At 46.6% G+C, this 18,714-nt stretch overlaps 1 protein-coding gene across 1 annotated transcript in view; it reads left to right on the forward strand.

Annotated features, from left to right (window-relative positions):
* Positions 1–5,763: 5,763 nt before the first annotated feature.
* Positions 5,764–18,714, forward strand: part of LOC126228346 (aminopeptidase N-like) — a 254,917-nt gene continuing 241,966 nt past the window's right edge. Inside the window, exon 1 of the mRNA XM_049942295.1 lies at positions 5,764–5,822. The gene's annotated coding sequence lies outside the window, so the exon portion shown is untranslated. The remainder of the gene's footprint in view (positions 5,823–18,714) is intronic.

The raw sequence follows: 18,714 nt of genomic DNA on the forward strand, positions 1-18,714 counted from the left end.
CAATGCATCTTTAAGTTTTTGAAAAGCATCTTGGCACTCATCTGTCCAAACGAAGGGTACATTCTTGCGACGCAAGCAATGCGATGAAGCTGCAATTTGTGCAGCATTCGGTACGAACCGATTTCTCTAAGTCTGAATGCAGTTCCGCAACATTGCAGGTAACTGACAGGCAAAGTACATTTTCCGAGATCGGGAATGTCTTGTCCATAAGCCGTCACGTGCGTGCTAGTTTTAGACAGGCGTGGGGAGCCTAACAGTTCATATGTGTTACGATTCAGCAATGTAACAGAAGAACGCAAGCCCAGCTGAAATTTCACAAGTTTTCCACTAAGATGCAAATGAAGAAAATGTTTGTTGGACTCGCGTAGCACTGAAGAAACTGTTTGCTTGCAAGTTTTGCTAATGCCTCCAGCAGGGCCTGCCGGTGTGGCCGAGCGGTTCTAGGCGCTTCAGTCTGGAACCGCGCGACCGCTACGGTCACAGGTTCGAATCCTGCCTCGCTCATGGATGTGTGTGATGTCCTTATATTAGTTAGGTTTAAATAGTTCTAAGTTCTAGGGGACTGATGACCTCAGATGTTAAGTCCCATAATGCTCAGAGCCATTTGAGCCAACCTCCAGCAGGCTTTAAATGCACTGCATTGCTTACATGGGACTGGTTACTAGATTTTTGTGAGTTTGCCCAATTTTTATGTGTGTGCTGTTGCAGACATATAGATTGTACGTGGCTTTTCTTGTCGCACTCATAACACTGTGCTTGTCTGGAGGGTCAATCTTGGCGTTGGTGCCGTGAATAGCACCGAGGGCGTGACGTAATCTATTGACTAATGTAGCCGCTGTTCAAAGAACTGTTTACGCAGCTTGGCGTGTGCTTGCTGTTGTGCCCGCTGGGCCGGTCGTGAACAAGGAATGACGCAACCCGACAAATTGGTGGCCGCTCAAATGTGGAGGACCACTAAGGCACCTGAGTCGTACTGTCTAGAATTTGCACTACATGATGAAATGATGGATCGGACTGTTTCAGAATCTGTTCTCTAAGATTGACATCAGTTACATTGAACATGATCACATCGCACGACATAATATCTGAATATAAAGCACCACAAGCACATTTGAGTTCGCATTTACTTGCCATACCCTGCAAACCCGTTACCCACTCACGATAAGTTTGTTTTGCCATTTTCTTGCAGCAAAAGAATTGGTACCTAGCTGCCACCACATTCACTTGTTGGTCACAATAGAGAAACTACAACCTGACCGTATGAAAGTTAACTCGGAGTGGCGTTAGGGAACAATTTCTAAATAAGGCGAAAGACTGCACTTCCTACCGTTGAGAAAAAGTTATGTAGATTCACAGTACCTGACAGTCTGTGAGCAATGATGTGGACTTGGTACTGCTGCAGCCAATCGAGCCATTCCTCTCCTTTTTCGTTAAACTTGCGAAAAGGTTGTTGCTACAGTTGTTGCATGTTGCGCTGTTTTTCGCAATAAAAATAAGCACAAAAGCAAAGAAAATTTCTGCAACGCTCACCTGAAAACACTGAATAGCAAAAACACTAAAAGAAACATTGTAAAAACATGGAAACACACCCCTGCAAGGAAAAGACGAGGTAGAATTAAGGCTCCGCAATGCAGAAAAGCCCACGACAAAACAAAACAGAGACAATTTGTAGCAGCTAGTGGGTCTGGGCTCAAAGCGTTAACAGGCTGTCGCTATGTTATTGCTGCCATATCGTCGGCACCATGTTACACGTACATCTCGTCGCCACGTTGTTGTGTCTAGGAATCCTGCATACTCCATTCACTAGATAAACAATCAAATAACTTGTATTAATGAGTTTTATTACAACAAGACAAGTACAAGGAACTTTGATCTGAGAATTCTTGTAGTCCTTTATACGTGATATTCCAAGAGGACAGTTAAACTGACGTGTGGCAAGCGAAGGGCGATATACAAAATAATCATAAGTAACACTTCTGGTCCTAGCGACCGCTACTAACAAAAATCAGTCAACTGAACAGTCGTGACTGCTGATCTCTAACCGTGCTACCTAGAGATTACTAATGATGAGGGCTCCGACGTGTCGCCTAGTGAAGTGGGGCGCGGAGCTTACGTCGTCTGCACCTAGAGGTCGCTGCTGGCGCATTGTCGTCCTGGAGGGAGGTCGCTCAGAGTGCGACTGGCTGACCCCTTGTCACAGACTTCTCTTCTCTGCCGTTCTCGATTGATGTGCCGGCGCTGACTTTACTTTATGTATCTCCTCCGTTCGCTCTCTCAGTCTCTCCAAAACACTCACGCAACGAAAACGCGATGAAGTACTAGTTTTCCTAAGTATTTTTAATTACATCAGAAATTTGTGGTAATGAAACTAAAGAAATTCCAGGAAATTAGATTGTATGAACCTATCCCCTTGGTTGTAGTTTCAGTTGCTACTGTAGATGAATACACTACAGTCCCTAACTCGGTTTCACAGTACCAGCACGGTTATCATATGTTTAGGTAAAAATTTATATCTGTGAAAATAGTGAAGTTAAATTTAAAATTTTAATAGTATGGTCGTGTTATCCATAGAACTTGGAATACTATGAAAAATATGGACTGATATTTAACAGTACTTGCTCAGATTCGTAGAGCGTACGTGCAACGTATTAGAGAGTTAGCCGAGCACACCAGTAGCCGTGCCGGCGCGAGAACCAGACACCTCCTGTTCTTCCGGATCCACGGCGAGCTACGCTTTCATTGCCAGATGGCGACTGTGTATAGTTTGCAACGTGACGAGGGCGCGTCACCTTCACTACTACGACCACTCCAGCGACGCGGTGGTTCGTCGTTTGGGCAGCGACGAACACCGATACTGCGAGGGCGCTGCCGTGTCTTCTTGGAAGATGAAATTCTCGGAATCAGCAGCGAGTTGTGCAAATAACCACAACTGTAACATGTGAAGGTAAAAGGTACCCGTCACACTCTTCTCGCAGAAGGGAAGCGGCCCATACAACTTGGTCTGCGACACTGCGCAGACAACTTTCACCTTGGACGAACCTCGTTGGTGCGCCACAACTGCATGGGGATTTTCCACACCCTCGCCTTGTGGCGATTAACGTTTGCAGGTACATGGGACGCTGATTCGTCTCTGAATATCGCCTCGGGGGCGAAACGTTCATCCTCAAGTGCTTCCTCCACTGTGATAACACAACTGAAGGTGCCGCCGGCCATGATCTTCCGGTTTCAATTGTTGTAGGAGCTGAAGAATGTACGGCTCGTAATGTAGACGCCGTTGCAAAATCTTCCAGACAGTTCGCTGCGTATTTCAACTTCCTGGCGCGTGCGATCTGTTGATTGTTTTTTGGACTGCTTACGAAACTTCCCCTCAGCCTCTCCACGCTTGCATCTGGCACGCTTGCTCGACGGCTACTTTCCCGTTTAGAGACACAACCAGTGTGCCTAAACGGCGATACACAAGGTGATTATAATTTAACTTTCGCTACTTCAGAGCGTCCCCATGGAAAACGAGTGACTGTTTAGCCATTTCGTAATGCAGACGAACATAGTGTGTGGCACACTAGACACAATCCGTATTTTAAAATACTTCCTGTTCGTAAGTGAAGTTACAGTGCGAGTGCGACCTCCAGCATGTGACGAGAGGAGAGGAAACGCAGATGAGAGAAAAAAAAGGGCAAGTAACCACTTTATTTACGTAAGCAACAAGTCGACAGCTGTTTTGTAATCTAAAAATATCGCACATTGAAACACAGCTGTATCATTCTAGACTCCACTAACGATGCCTTAAAGTGAAAGGCGAAACCTGTCTGTAACAAATAAAATACGTTGCATGTAGAAAAGGCGGTTTTTATTTACAAAACGAAAATTTTTATTCTGTTTTAGCGGTTCGTACAGTGGTAATTTGGGAGAGTACGGTAATAAATCGAAAATCAGTGCGACCACTGACTAATGTCTTTGGCTCGTCTCTGCGCTGGCGGTCGCCGTGGCCGTCGTCTGTTCCTCACCACAAACTCAAATTAAACATCACTCATGTAGGTAAACAGGAAATTTCCACATATTCAGTAGTGGACTGGTGAATATATAACAGCTGTCATTATATTGATCTGAACATAGCTCAAGCCCCCATATAGTGCTTTGGAAATGACTATAAATTTAAGTAAATGATGCTTACATCAGTTCGTAGCTATGCCAGAGTTAAAATAATTCTCAACCCATATCAGCACTTTTAAATGAAGCGGCCCCCAGACAGTCAATAAAATTGACAATATTTCCTGAAAGCGCAATAATATTGACCGCGTTGGAGTGAGATTGAGATGTTGCGGAATGATACTGAGAACATCAAAAACTGTCGAAATATACTGCACCGCCCGGTAATATTGTGCCGTCTGTGGGCAGTACTGACAATAATATCGTTGACAGTCTCTCGCATACTATACATACAAAGGAGGTTCGGTTAGGTTTGTTGTTGTTGCGTGAAAAATGCCTTCAGAACAACACAAAAGAACACTGTTTATAGAATTGTTGGATATAAGGTCCGCCAGTAATGCAAAACTCCCAAACATGTTTCAGCACCTCTGTGACATCATTTTATTTAATCTGTAATGTAAATATTTTTACTAAGGGTTTACATGATTACGGAAATATTTAGTTGAAACAACCATTTGTTTCTGTTGGTTAATACCTTTACACTCGGTTTGCACGGTTTTGCAGGATCATTTGCGTATTATTTCGTACTGGTAGCTTGTCATCTGCAACCAAGCGATGTTGATGAGAAATTTGTTGGGAGTTAATCTATCCTTTTATGCTTTAAACGTAATTTTATTAGAGTCCGTCAGAATTTACAAATCATTGCCGGTATTGTGTGATGTCAGAGCAGAAGTGCGAGAACAGAATTGTTAAGAATGATTGATTAATCGTATGATTTGTGGATCAAAAAATATAGGTAACGCGCAAAAGCAAGATGTTTTCGAAAAATTTAAATAATGCAAAGAATAAGAGTTTATGTAGATATTTGTGTACTTACCCGAATACAATTTATTGGAGAGCGCGCATTATTGCACAAGACGTTTCCTCAACTAAGTCTAAGATACTGTACGGTGAAACTGCATTTGTGAATTTCAAGTCTTCGAAAAGACTGCCAGTAGCAATGTATCATAGCATAATAGAAAGCGCTGTTTAGATGCGACCCTCATTGTATTATTTTGCTTTTAGATGATGGGGATATGGGGGTCCTCAGAAATTTATCAAGGAGGGAGGAGGGTTCGCAAAAGCCTATGTATGGTAACGCCGATGTATGGTGGGAATCCTTTCCAGTAATGTTCGACCATCAACACACAAACAGTTATGATAATCTTTTATTGTCGTTCAATCTCAATTATCTCGGTCTTTGACTCTCCTTGAACTAATTTTTCATCGATCTTTTTTTTTCTACTTGCAGTAATGTAGAGCAATTATCACAGCAGCAGTGTCTTTATTGAACAAGATTCAGAGCCACAGAATTGTTGCACAATATTACTGGCAATGTAATTGAGTAGCCTAGGCAGAAGGTCATTAATATTAACCGTCTGGGGGGCAATTTACTCTAAAACACAAAAACTCCTGAGGCTTCAAGTGGCTGAGGACAATTAGTTACGCAAGTCACTATTCTCAGAACTGTAAAGCACTCGATTGCCGGGGAAATTCTGGAGTTGTTCTGATTGATAAGATGGCACTGAACCTTGGACGAATGAGACGAGATAAGAGTGAAGCACTGGCAGATATTCCTCTCCGCACACGAGATTTCGCCAGACATTCCTCGATCAAACGACGCGTTCGGAACACAGGTGAGTAGAATCTTCATCATACCGCAAGAGCTAACGACTATGCTTGTCACTCGTGTGGGAGAACGCGGTAGTTTTGGTCAAACATTCGTATTGTGACAGCAGATTGGTAAAAGAGTTTGAGTATTGGTCAACACAAGGTGTGTGCTGTTGATGTGGGTTTCCGTGTGAAGACTGGCCTAATACGGCCTTCCCCGCTAATATAACCGGCGCAACTGCTTCGTCTCTGGAAAACTGTTGAAACCTACATCCATTTGGATGTGCTTACTTGCATTCAAGCTGCGGTCCTGCCCGCATCTCGTGGTCGTGCGGTAGCGTTCTCGCTTCCCACGCCCGGGTTCCCGGGTTCGATTCCCGGCGGGGTCAGGGATTTTCTCTGCCTCGTGATGGCTGGGCGTTGTGTGCTGTCCTTAGGTTAGTTAGGTTTAAGTAGTTCTAAGTTCTAGGGGACTTATGACCACAGCAGTTGAGTCCCATAGTGCTCAGAGCCATTTTGAACCAAGCTGCGGTCCCTATCTGAAAATTTTATCACCCACACTTACCTTCATAACCGAATTGACGATCTTTTGATGACTCTGCACGTGTCCTGCCAACCGATACACTATTTCACTCAAGTTGTGTCACAAATATCATTTCCCGTCGTTTCCATTCAGTATTGTTGTTGTGGTCTTCAGTCCAGAGCTGGTTTGATGCAGCTCTCCATGCTACTTTATCCTGTGCAAGCCTCTTCATCTCCGAATAACTACTGCGGCTTACATCCTTCTGAATCTGCTTTAGTGTCTCTCCTGGTCTCCCTCTACGATTTTTACCCTCCACGCTTCCCTCCAGTTCTAAATTGGTGATCCCTTGACGTCTCAGACTGTGTCCTACTAACTGATCCCTTCTTCTTGTCAAATTGTGCCACAAATTCCTCTTCTCCCCAATTCTATTCAGTACCTCCTCATTAGATACGTGTTCTACCCATCTAATCTTCCGCATTCTTCTGTAGCACCACATTTCGAAAGCTTCTATTCTTGTCTAAACTGTATATCGTCCATGTTTCACTTCCATACATGGCTGCACTCCATACAAATACTTTCACAAATGAATTCTTGACAGCTAAATCTACACTCGATGTTAACAAATTTCTCTCCGTCAGAAACGATTTCCTTGCCGTTGCCAGTCTACATTTTATATCCTCTCTACTTTGACCATCATCAGTTATTTTGCTCCCCAAATAGCAAAACTCATTTACTGCTTTGAGTGTCTCATTTCCTAATCTTATTCCCTCTGCATCCCCCGACTTAATTGGACTACATTCCGCTATCTTCGTTTAGCTTTTGTTGATGTTCATCTTATATCCTCCTTCCAAAACACTCTCCATTCCGTTCAGCTGCTCTTCCAAGTTCTTTGCTATCTCTGACAGGATTACAATGTCGTCGGTAGACCTCAAAGTTTTTATTTCTTCTCCATGGATTTTAATTCCTATTCCAAATTTTTCTTTTGTTTCCTTTACTGCTTGCTCAGTATATAGATTGAATAACATCGAGGATAGGCTACATCCTGTCTCATTCCCTCTCAACCGCTGCTTCCCTTTCATGCTCTTCGACTCTTATAACTGCCATCTGGTTTCGTTACAAAAAAAAAAAAAAAAAAGCTTGTTCTAAGTCTACAGATGCTAGGAACGTAGGTTTGCCTTTCTTTAACCTATCTTCTAAGATAAGTCGTAGGGTCAGTACTGCCTCGTGTGTTCCAATATTTCTACGGAATCCAAATTGATCTTCCCCGAGGTCGGCTTCTACCAGTTTTTCCATTCGTTTGTAAAGAATTCGTGTTAGTATTTTGCAACCATGACTTATTAAACTGCTAGATCGGCAATTTTCACATCTTTCAACACCTGCTGTCTTTGGGACTGGAATTATTATCTATTTCTTGAAGTCTGAGGGTATTTCGCCTGTCTCATACATCTTGCTCAACAGATGGAAGAGTTTCGTCATGACTGGCTCTCCCAAGGCTATCAGTAGTTCTAATGGAATGTTGTCTGCTCCCAGGGCCTTGTTTCGACTTAGGTCTTTTAATGCTCTGTCGAATTCTTCACGCAGTATCATATCTCCCATTTCATTTTCATCAACGTCGTCTTCTACTTCTACAATATTGCTCTCAATTACATCGGCCTTGTATAGAGCCTCTATATGCTCTTTCCACCTTTCTCCTTTCCCTTCTTTGCTTAGGACGGGTTTTCCATCTGAGCACTTGATATTCATACAGGCGGTTCTCTTTAATTTTCCTGTAGGCAGTTCCTGTCTTACCCCTCGTGATACATGCTTCTACATCCTTACTTTTGTCCTCTAGCCATCCCTGCTTAGCCATTTTGCACTTCCTGTCGATCTAATTTTTGAGACGTTTCTATTCCTTTTCGCCTGCTTCATTTAGTGCATTTTTAAACTTTCTCATTTCATCAAATTCAATATTTCTTCTGTTACGTAGGGATTTCTACTAGCCCTCATCTGTTTATCTACTTGATCCTCTGCTGCCTTAACTGTTTCATCTCTCAAAGCTAATCATTCTTCTTCTACTGCATTTCTTTCCACTGTTCTTGTCAATCGTTCCTTAATACTCTCTCTGAAATTCTCTATAACCTCTGTTCTTTCAGTTTATCGAGGTCCCATCTCCTTAAATTCCTATATTTTTGCAGTTTCTTCAGTTTCGGTTCACTACGTCTTAATTAATAATCCGATGTATTCAGCTGATATTCAACATTCTCTGTAACATCACAATTGCAAATCTTCTGCTCTCTTCTTGTCTATAATGCTTACAGTGCACCTTTCTCTTATGTGTAAGTGAAAACGAGACAGATGGGGAAAATAAGTAAACTGTTTATTATTTCAAAGGTCCTCGCGTCCGTCGCCTGCTGCCATAGCCCATTAATGCCGAATTTCTCCGCACTGTGCTAACGGCAACGTTTTTCGTGTGCCAAACATTGATTTCTACGGTTTTTTTCACGCATAGCTGATTGTCTGTCAGGACTGACAACTGTACGCAAACGCCTTAAGTGAAGGCCGTCGGCCCCCTTAATTGACCGTGGTGAGAGGTAATGCCTGAAATTTGGTATTCTCGGCACACTCTTGACACTGTAGATCTCGGAATACTGAATTCTCCAATGATTTCCGAAATGGAATGTACTAACGGTCTAGCTCCGACTACCATTCCGCATACAGAGTCTGTTAATTGCAGTCGTGGGGCCACAGTCACGAAGGAATCCTCTTCACATGACTCACTTGACTACAAACGACAGCACCGCCAGAGCACTGGCCTTTTATTCCTCGTATACACGATACTATCTCGTGCATATCGCTATCCCATCACTTCTCGTCATCTCAGTATATACGGGGTGATTTTTTCCACCGTAAAAACTCTAGGTATTGATCAATGAGAGGATAGGGAAGATATAAGGTCTAATGAAATTACCTCCAGAAATGCATGGTTTCCATTGTAGAGACCATTTGTTGAATCATACTTTGTCAAAGAGACTGCGGTCTAATATGCCCTCTGCCATGCAGCTACAGTTACAGAATGCACGGTTTCCTACTAGCGTGTGGTACTGTTCCTCATACGTCATGCCATAGCGCCCTCTCCTGTCACAGTTGCTGGTAATATCGGGTCCGATTCACCATTCTTGCTGACTCACCTTTTAGTGGATGTGGTGCAGCGTTGTACACAATGGTTCCGCATTCGATCGAGAGCTTGGCGGCATGGTGTTTACTTGCGGAGAGGCAAATGCAAAGGGCGGCAGGCAGGCGCCGACAATAAACAAAGTAATGTCTGCAACAGAGTTTCGCCATTTATCTGAGACAGGGTCGTTTCAGAAAGCAGGAAATCACGAGGGACGTGCCCGAAATGTTTGGACGCCAGACTTGGAGGAAAACGTGAATAACCGTGTCAGTGAATTGGCCCGCCAGTACAGGCTAAGACTGATGACCGTGTAGAACATCCTTCATGACAATTGTTTCTATCATTGTCTCTTCCAGCGTGAGCGGGGCTTATTGGCGACACTTACTACATCGGAAGCGGTTTTGTCACTGGTTTCTTCACCAGGCAACCACGATTCCGGGATTTGTGTCGCCGATTCCGTTCACAGATGAGGCCACCTTTAAGCAAAGTAGTATCTTCAACTTTTATAACAGTCATCTGTGTGATAGTATGCAGCACACCCGTGGTATGGTGACAACGAATCATCATCAGTGCAACCGGAATGTGTGACCCGGGATAAATGGCGACTGTATTTTGGGATCAGTCTTCGTTCCACGTCGCCTAACAGGCCGGAACTGTGGGCTTTTCTTGCGGGTGACTTTGCCTCCCCTGCTGGAGGAAGTGGCATTGACGATTCGAAGGGTTATGTGGCTGCTACACGATGGTCCCCCAGCCCGCTTCACCGTTAACGTCCAGATGCATCTCAATCGTGTCTTCTCTTGTCCTTGGATCGGACCAGGTGGTCCAGTTGCATGGCCTGCTCGTTCACTGGATCTCAACTCGTGCGATTTCTGGTTATGGGCCATCTCAAAAATATCGTGTATGCAGAGCCCATTCCAGACGTGGAGACACTGGAGCAGCGTTTCTGTGCTGCCTTTGACGCTGTTCGGATGCAGCCTGGCCGATGTGAACGTGTGGCACAACTTGCTATGGCGCGTACACGCGTGTTTTGAGGCACAAGGAAACCATTTTCAATACATACAGTATGGTTGCATGGCACAGCACGTACTAGACTGCAGTCTCTGTAACAATTATGATTCAATAAATGGTCTCTAGCATGGAAACCATGCATTTCCGAGCGTAACTTCATTAGATATTTTTTGTTCCGTATCCTCTCATCGATCAATCCCTAAAGTTTGTACAGGGTAGAAAAAATCACCCTGTATGGCTTCATAGGTAAACAGAATACACGATACATCTGGAATACCCTGTCGTAATGCCCACGTACAAAACTTAAGACGATTCTCATAATCGTTTCCATGTAGCTCTCGATGGAGAGCGATGTGGCAGGGGTGGAACCTAGGTCGATGGAGAATGCGTTGGACACTTGCCTGACTCATGCAACTTCCTCATGCAACTACGCAGGATCTGACGTGCGGTACAAGTGCAAGAGCAGCAAGAACATTAATTTCCCCCTCTTCTGTCGTCACTTGTTTCCTTCTGTTATGTTGGCTATGTGCTACACCACCACTTTCACGTAACTGATTGAGGACGTTGACGAATAATTGCTGAGATGGTTGACGTCTACTGGGATATCTTGTCGCAGACAGCGTACGAGAACGAATTGCGTTCTTCGTACTGTGTGAAAACGGTACAGTTTCCATTTTAGCAATATTTGCCGTTCAAGTCTTAGGTGATTCACGCTGTGTATGCAATAATTTCTCAGACATTTTTTTTTCGGATAGGGAGAGATGTAGTTGTTACTGAGTGTATCGGTCTGCGTTCCTTATCATCAGCCTGCTACTGTTATCAGTCTAGACGACTCTTCGAGATATCACCTCGGTTGCTCCATTGACCTGGGAACGGAGAAACTTATTCTGTTCGGTAACAATGATTACACAATCAGCAGCAGCTCAATTACACACTCGTGTCTAGCAGCGCGCAGCAGGTCTCTTCGGCTTGATGATAACAGCGATTTTCCCAATGAATCTCACCTTGTTTTCCGCTTTTCCTAAACGATTAATTCTAGGGATATTACGAGAGTTACCGTTTACGCTGATTTATCGGCAACAGCCCGATGAAACAATAATTCGTCTACTCGCCTCTTCGTTCGCAGTGCGTTACATTTGTTGTCATCGTGTGTCAGTTCCGAGTCCCTTCACCTCTATTAGTCTTCCATCATTTCCCTACCCTCGTCTGGCTTTGCAGTCTTCCTATGGAAGCATACCCTCTCACAGATCTTCCGACAGTGTCCACCAGATCGTTATTATATAGACTGGAACCGATAACAGCTCTATAAAACTTATTTGTGATGCTGCCGAGAATCTGCCGAAAATCTGTCGGAACTGAACGAAGTTATCGTCATCCTGGATGCTGTTATAGACCGCCGTTGACATTCCTGCACACGCCTGTGTTTAATGTGTAACTGCCGGAGTTTTTATCGTCGTATGTCTGTTAGTTATTGTTCAGTGCTGTATTGAGTAGACTGCTGTAAGCATAATATGCGTGTTTCGAGATGGTGGAATTACGTCAGCAACACGTCCGAGAAACCCTAAACAGAGACACACCAGATCATGCAAGAAGCCTAAGGTGATGAGTGCTTAAGCCGTACTCGGTGTTACGAATGGTTCACAGAATTTAAAAAACGGCCGGACTGAAGTTAAAGATTAGCCTCATTTAGGACGCCCTTCGACGTCTACCGACAACGCTCTTGTCAGGATAGTCAACGAAATTCTGCGTGCTAGTCGAAGACTGTGTCCGGGAGACTGCAGAAGAATGTACCATTTCAGTTGGATCACGTTATGAAATCGTGACACGGCATCTCGGAATTCATCGTGTTGCCGCCAGGTTCGTTCGACGGCTCGTTAATCGAGACCAGAAAGACCTTCGCCTCGCAACCTGTGAAGAGCTTTTGGATCGCGCAAGTGAGAACGACATGTTCCTTAAAAGAGTCGTAATTGGTGATGAGGCGTGGGCCTTCAGTTATGATGCTCAGACCGAGATTCAGTCTTCACAGTGGGTCGGGAAAGGTTCTCCAAGGCCAAAAGAAGCTCGTCAGATCAGGTCAAACGTCAAATACGTGCTGATATTTTTGACTTTAAAGGATTAGTTCGTCACGAATTCGTGCCACAGGAACAAACTGTTAATCGATGGTACTATGGGGACGAGTTGCGACGCGTGCGAGAAAATGTAACCAGGAAACGGGCGTAAATGGGCGAGACAATTCGTGGGTCTTGCATCACAATAACACACCCGCACATTCATCCCTGTTGGTGCGTGACTGTTGCGCAAAAAACGAAATTTTTTTCCTGCCTCACCCCCCGTTTTCTCGAGACCAGGAGCCTGCGGACTTTTTTTATTTCCAAAGTTGAAGACCCCGTCGAAAGGACGAAGATTTGCAACGATAGACGAGACAAACGAAAATTCGCAGACGGCGCTTCGCGCGATCCAGCACGAGGTGTACCGAGACTGCTTCTGCAAATGGAAATGGCGTTGGGAGCGGTGTATCAACTGTGGAAGAGAGTATTTCTAAGGAGACCACGCACAGTAAGCAAAAGGTAAGAGTGGAAAAATTTTGAGGACAAAGTTCCGGAATTTGTGGAACAGCTCTCGTGTGTGCATAGTCAGGGGTTGTGGTGTCTGTGTTTCATTCGTCGCGGTCATCGGCGACCAGACGTGGTTTGAGGGGCCCGTCTGCGCACGGCCTCTGTTTCGACTGTGCAGACAGTGAGCGTGCCGAGTTCAGACGTGAAGAGTGTCTGCAACAAACAGTCGACGGTACAACAACGACCCGCCGACGACTCCGTACTCCCGAGGAACAGCTCCGGCCCTTTGAACTGCGTCGACCTGAAAGCCTGCGGCAACTGGACGGACGTATCGCCTGGTGGTGTGACGCTCCTCTGGAACGTTTCCACACACGGGGAAGACACGTCGCACCTGCCGCGCCACCACGCAACACTGGGAGCCGGGCTACCGGTGACGCCGCGACGCCACAGAGCGTGGGCACCAGAGTCTCGAACGCAGGGTGGAATGACGATCTGTCGTCTTCAGTGGTGAGAGTAGGCGGAGCCGTGTGTCCGTGGTGGGCGTGGGTGACTAAGGCGTACGCCTGAGGGGCTGACTATTGTAGAGTGCACGGTACGAACGTCCTAACCGAGGTTTCACGGTTTGTGTTGGGAGGGGGGGGGGGGGGGGGGAGGGCATCAACTCGTGGTCAATTTGGTCTTCCTGCAGGGTAAAGCATCCTGTGGCTGCTACGCGGCACCGATTGCTGTTCCCGAGCTACTGGCATTTCTTCGACAGGTAGTCGAAGTGATTTTCAAGCGGAAAACTGCACGATCACACACCGCTGCTGTGACGCAACGCGCTCTTTGCGGTGCACAGCAACTACCCTGGCCAGCAACACAGCGAGAGTACACGCCTGCGTTGCAACCAACAAGGGGCTGGGAGGGGGGGGGGGGACCCACACTGTGTACAGATACAGCTGTTTGGGCACCCTTTACTCTGACGCGTGGGGTTCATTTGGTCTGCGTTTATTGTCATACACTCATACAATGATGAACCGTCCATCACCTCACTTCTCAATGAGAGCACATTTATATACACTACTTGCCATTAAAAGTGCTACACCACGAACATGACGTACTACAGACGCGAAATTTAACCGACAGGAAGAAGATGCTGTGATATGCAAATGATTAGCTTTTCAGAGCATTCACACAAGGTTGGCGCCGTTGGCGACACCTACAACGTGCTGACATGAGGAAACTTTTCAACCGATTTCTCATACACAAACAGCAGTTGACCAGCGTTCCCTGGTGAAACGTTGTTGTGATGCCTCGTGTAAGGAAGAGAAATGCGTACCATCGTGTTTCCGACTTTGATAAAGGTCGGAATTTAGTATATCGTGATTGCGGTTTATCGTACAGCGAGATTGCTGCTCGCGTTGGTCGAGATCCAATGACTGTTAGCAGAATATGGAATCGGTGGGTTCAGGAGGGTAATTCGGAACGCCGTGCTGTATCCCAACGGCCTCGTATAACTAGCAGTCGAGATGACAGGCGTCTTGTCCGCATGGCTGTAACGGATCGCGCTGCCACGTCTCGATCCCTGAGCCAACAGATGGAGACATTTCCAAGACAACAACCATCTGCACGAACAGCTCGACGACGTTTGCAGCAGCCTGCACTATCAGCTCGGAGGCCGTGACTACGGTTACCCTTGACGCTGCATCACTGACAGGAGCTCCTACGATGGTGTACTCAACGACGAACCTGGGTGCACGAATGGCAAAACGTCATTTTTTCGGATGAATCCTGGTTCTGTTTACAGCATCATGATGGTCGCATCCGTGTTTGGCGAAATCGCGGTGATCGCACATTGGAAGCGTGTATTCGTCATCGCCATACTGGCGTATCACCCGGTGTGATTTTATGGGGTGCCATTGGTTACACGTCTCCGTCACATCTTGTTCACACTGACGGCACTTTGAACAGTGGACGTTACATTTCAGATGTGTTACGACCCGTGGCTCTACCCTTCATTCGATCCCTGCGAAACCCTACATTTCAGCAGGATAATGCACGACCGCATGTTGCAGGTCCTTTACGGGTATTTCTGGATACAGAAAATGTTCGATTGCTGCCCTGGCCAGCACATGCTCCAGATCTCTCACCAATTAAAAACGTCTGGTCTGTTGTGGATTGGCAGGAGAGCTAACCCAGGAAAATTAGAGGAAGCCGAAAGGCATGCGTTTTAGCTCACGCAGGCTGGCGTGAGGTCTGGAACAGGACAAGGAATTTAGACTTTCGAAAAACGGACGAAGCTGGTGGAATACTTAACTTTAATCCATTAATGGTGAACGTCGGTCTGACGGTACATGAATTACAAGATCAATAGCAACTCATAATGGCGCCTTGCTAGGTCGTAGCAAATGACGTAGCTGAAGGCTATGCTAAACTATCGTCTCGGCAAATGAGAGCGTATTTTGTCAGTGAACCATCGCTAGCAAAGTCGGTTGTACAACTGGGGCGAGTGCTAGGAAGTCTCTCTAGACCTGCCGTGTGGTGGCACTCGGTCTGCAATCACTGATAGTGGTGACACGCGAGTCCGACGTATACTAACGGACCGCGGCCGATTTGAAGGCGGTGACACACATTCCTCCCCCGCAAATCGGCGTACGGTTGTGTTACCCGCCGTGCGGAGGACCCCATGTTGACGTATGCGACGAGGTGGGGAGCCGAACAACAGGCGAGGCTGTGGCACCCGCACCATGCCATTCGGTCCGAGGGGAGCTAGGAAATGCCTGAAAACCTGCTCCAGGGTGCACACCAACATGCGGTGTATGCGCCCGCAGAGAGACAGGAGGGGCCGAAGGGTCGACCTCCAACGGGCCGGGGCACCCGACGGGCGAAGGACATATGGTCCGGAGCGGGCAAGAGTTCCATGTCGGAGGACAACTGGTCACAGGAAGCGTTCGGCGGCGCGTGACCCAGGGAGGCGCCCGGCGGTTGCAGCGACGCGTCCACTGCGGGCGTCGCCGGCGGGAGAACAGGTGGCGGCGGCGCGTCGCCATGGGGCAAAATGGAAGGCAGCGTCGGTAACACCTGGGGCTGAGGCGAGTCAGTAGATAGGTCCCCAGGGCGCTGACCGGACGGCACCGTCGCTGAAAGCAGACGGGGAGTGGCAGATCCCCTGCGACGACAGAGGCGCAGCTGGTTGAGATGCCGGCGCACCTCACCAGAGGCCCCCAAAACCAGATACATAGCGCGTCCGAGGCAGCGAAGAATGCACCCTTTGAGCCAACGCCGTGAACCTCGATAGTGGCGATAGTAGACAACGTCGCCTGGAGCAAAAGCAGGTCTCTGTCGATGCACAGGAACCTGATGCGGCGGATGTAGCAAAGACATCAAGGTTCGATGATGACGACCGTGGAGCAACTCAGCCGGCGAGCTACCATATCGGAGCTGTGATCGATACGAGGATAAAAAGAGCAATAACGCGTCCTCCCGAGGATGCGACTCTTTCAACTTCAACATCTGTGACTTGAAAGTCCTGACCAATCGTTCAGCGGCACCGTTTGACTGTGGCGAAAACGGCGCGGACGTCAGATGTTGAATAGCATTGGCCTTGCAGAATGACTGAAATTCTGCGGACATGAATTGTGGGCCATTGTCGGAAACAATAGTCTGCGGAAGACCTTCAATTCAAAAAATAGCAGGTAACGCTTGGATGGTGGCAGATGACGTCGTGGAAGACATCTGGACAACAAAAGGAAAAATATTGAATGAATCTACCACAACCAACCATCGAGCATTCCAGAATGGAGCAGCAAAATCGATGTGTAAGCGTTGCCAAGGGGAAGTGGCTTTTAGCCATGCAAAGAATTTCCGCGGCGGTGCTGATTGTTGTTCGGCACACACCATGCAAGAAGAGCACATATCCGTAACCGCGGCATCGATTCCGAACCAAGTACAGTGCTGGTGAGCAAGTTATTTCGTTCTCAATATACCCCAATGTCCTTGGTGGAGAAGCTGTAAGACAGAGGACTGTAACGAACGTGGGACCACGACCCTGGACTGATCATTATCAGAACGCAACAGCAAAACACCACGTCGAACAAAAAGTCTCTCCCTGTGAGCAAAAAATCGGCGAACCAACGGATCCCTGATCCGTAACTTTGACAAGGGCCATTGCGTAGCAATAAAACGCAGAACGGTAGCAAGGACAGGGTCAGCAGCTGTGGCTGTAGCTACACGACGAAAATCAATCGGAAACGATTCGACCACGTCATCGGTTTCCGCATCAATGAACGTGCAAGCAAGTTCGGAGGAATCGAATGCTCTATCCTCAGCAACAGGCAAACGGGACAACGCATCGGCGTTTCCGTGCTTAGCAGTGGACCGATACAAGATATCGTAGCGGTACTGCGAGAGGAAAATAGACCAGCAAATGAATTTCTGCGCTGTACGTGGAGGTACAGGCTTATTCGGATGAAAAAGTGATGTCAAAGGTTTGTGGTCCGTGATGATGGTAAAGTGACGACCATACAAGAAATCATGAATGCGCAAAGGCAATATGGCGATCGTGCGATCCATCTTTGTGCGCAAGCACAGCACCGATCTCGAAATCCGATGCATCCACCATCAACAAAAGGGGTTTCTGGGGATTGAATGGCGTAAGGCAAGTATTGGAAAGTAACGCTGATTTCAACTGGCGAAAGGCGCGTTCGCATTCCGTCGTCCAGACGAACTGAATACCTTTACGGCGTAAGCGATGAAGCGGAGCTGAAATGGAAGAGGCGGGGCGCACATATTTATGGTAAGAGTTGATTTTTCCCAGCACACTCTGTAGCTGCTTCAAATTCTGCGGCGAAGGCAAGTCTTGTATGGCACGGAGGTGCTCGGGACTGGGATGTATGCCTTGGGCATTGAGCACATGTCCCAGGTAGGGCAAGCCCCGAGCAAAAAACACACATTTGTCCTCTCGCAAGCGAAGACCATTTTGTCACAAGACCTGAAATAATGTTCTGAGATTGCCTAAATTTTCTACTTCCGTCTTTCCGGAGATCACAGTATCGTCCAGATAGTTTGCTGCAGTAGGGACCGACGCACAAACAGTTTGTAGATATTGCTGAAACAATGCAGGGGCGGATGCACACCTGAATGGCAGTCATTTGAATCGATACAAACCAAGATGCGTGTTAACCACCGAAACGTGCTGGGATTCTTCGTCCACCGGTATTTGCAAGTACGCATCTGCTAGGTCCAATTCGAAAAATATTTACCCGGGCACAGTTTGTCAAAAAGATCTTCCAGGTGGGGTAAAGGAAAAGTTGCAATCACTAGTTGTGGATTCACTGTTACCTTGAAGTCCATACAAAGTCTCAATTTTCCGGAAGGTTTTGGCAAAATTACTAAGGGTGGTGCCCAGAGAGAAGCCTGCGCACGTTTAATTACACCTTGCGATTCCAAATCGTGTAATGTTTTTGCGACCTCATCACGCAATGCGTGGGGAACATTGCGCACTCTGAAAAATTTCGGTTGCGCGTTTACCTTCAGTTCCAAATGTGCTTTATAGTTCTTAGCGCAACCAAGGCCTGGTGCAAAAATGTCTGCAAATTCTTCACATAGACGAGAAACACTGTCTGAAGGCACAGTCTGGTTCACTGATAGGACCTGATTGACTATAGACAAGTTAAACAACTGAAATAAATCGAAACCAAACA

Source organism: Schistocerca nitens, unplaced genomic scaffold (assembly GCF_023898315.1).
Source record: "Schistocerca nitens isolate TAMUIC-IGC-003100 unplaced genomic scaffold, iqSchNite1.1 HiC_scaffold_363, whole genome shotgun sequence".
NCBI lineage: Eukaryota > Metazoa > Arthropoda > Insecta > Orthoptera > Acrididae > Schistocerca > Schistocerca nitens.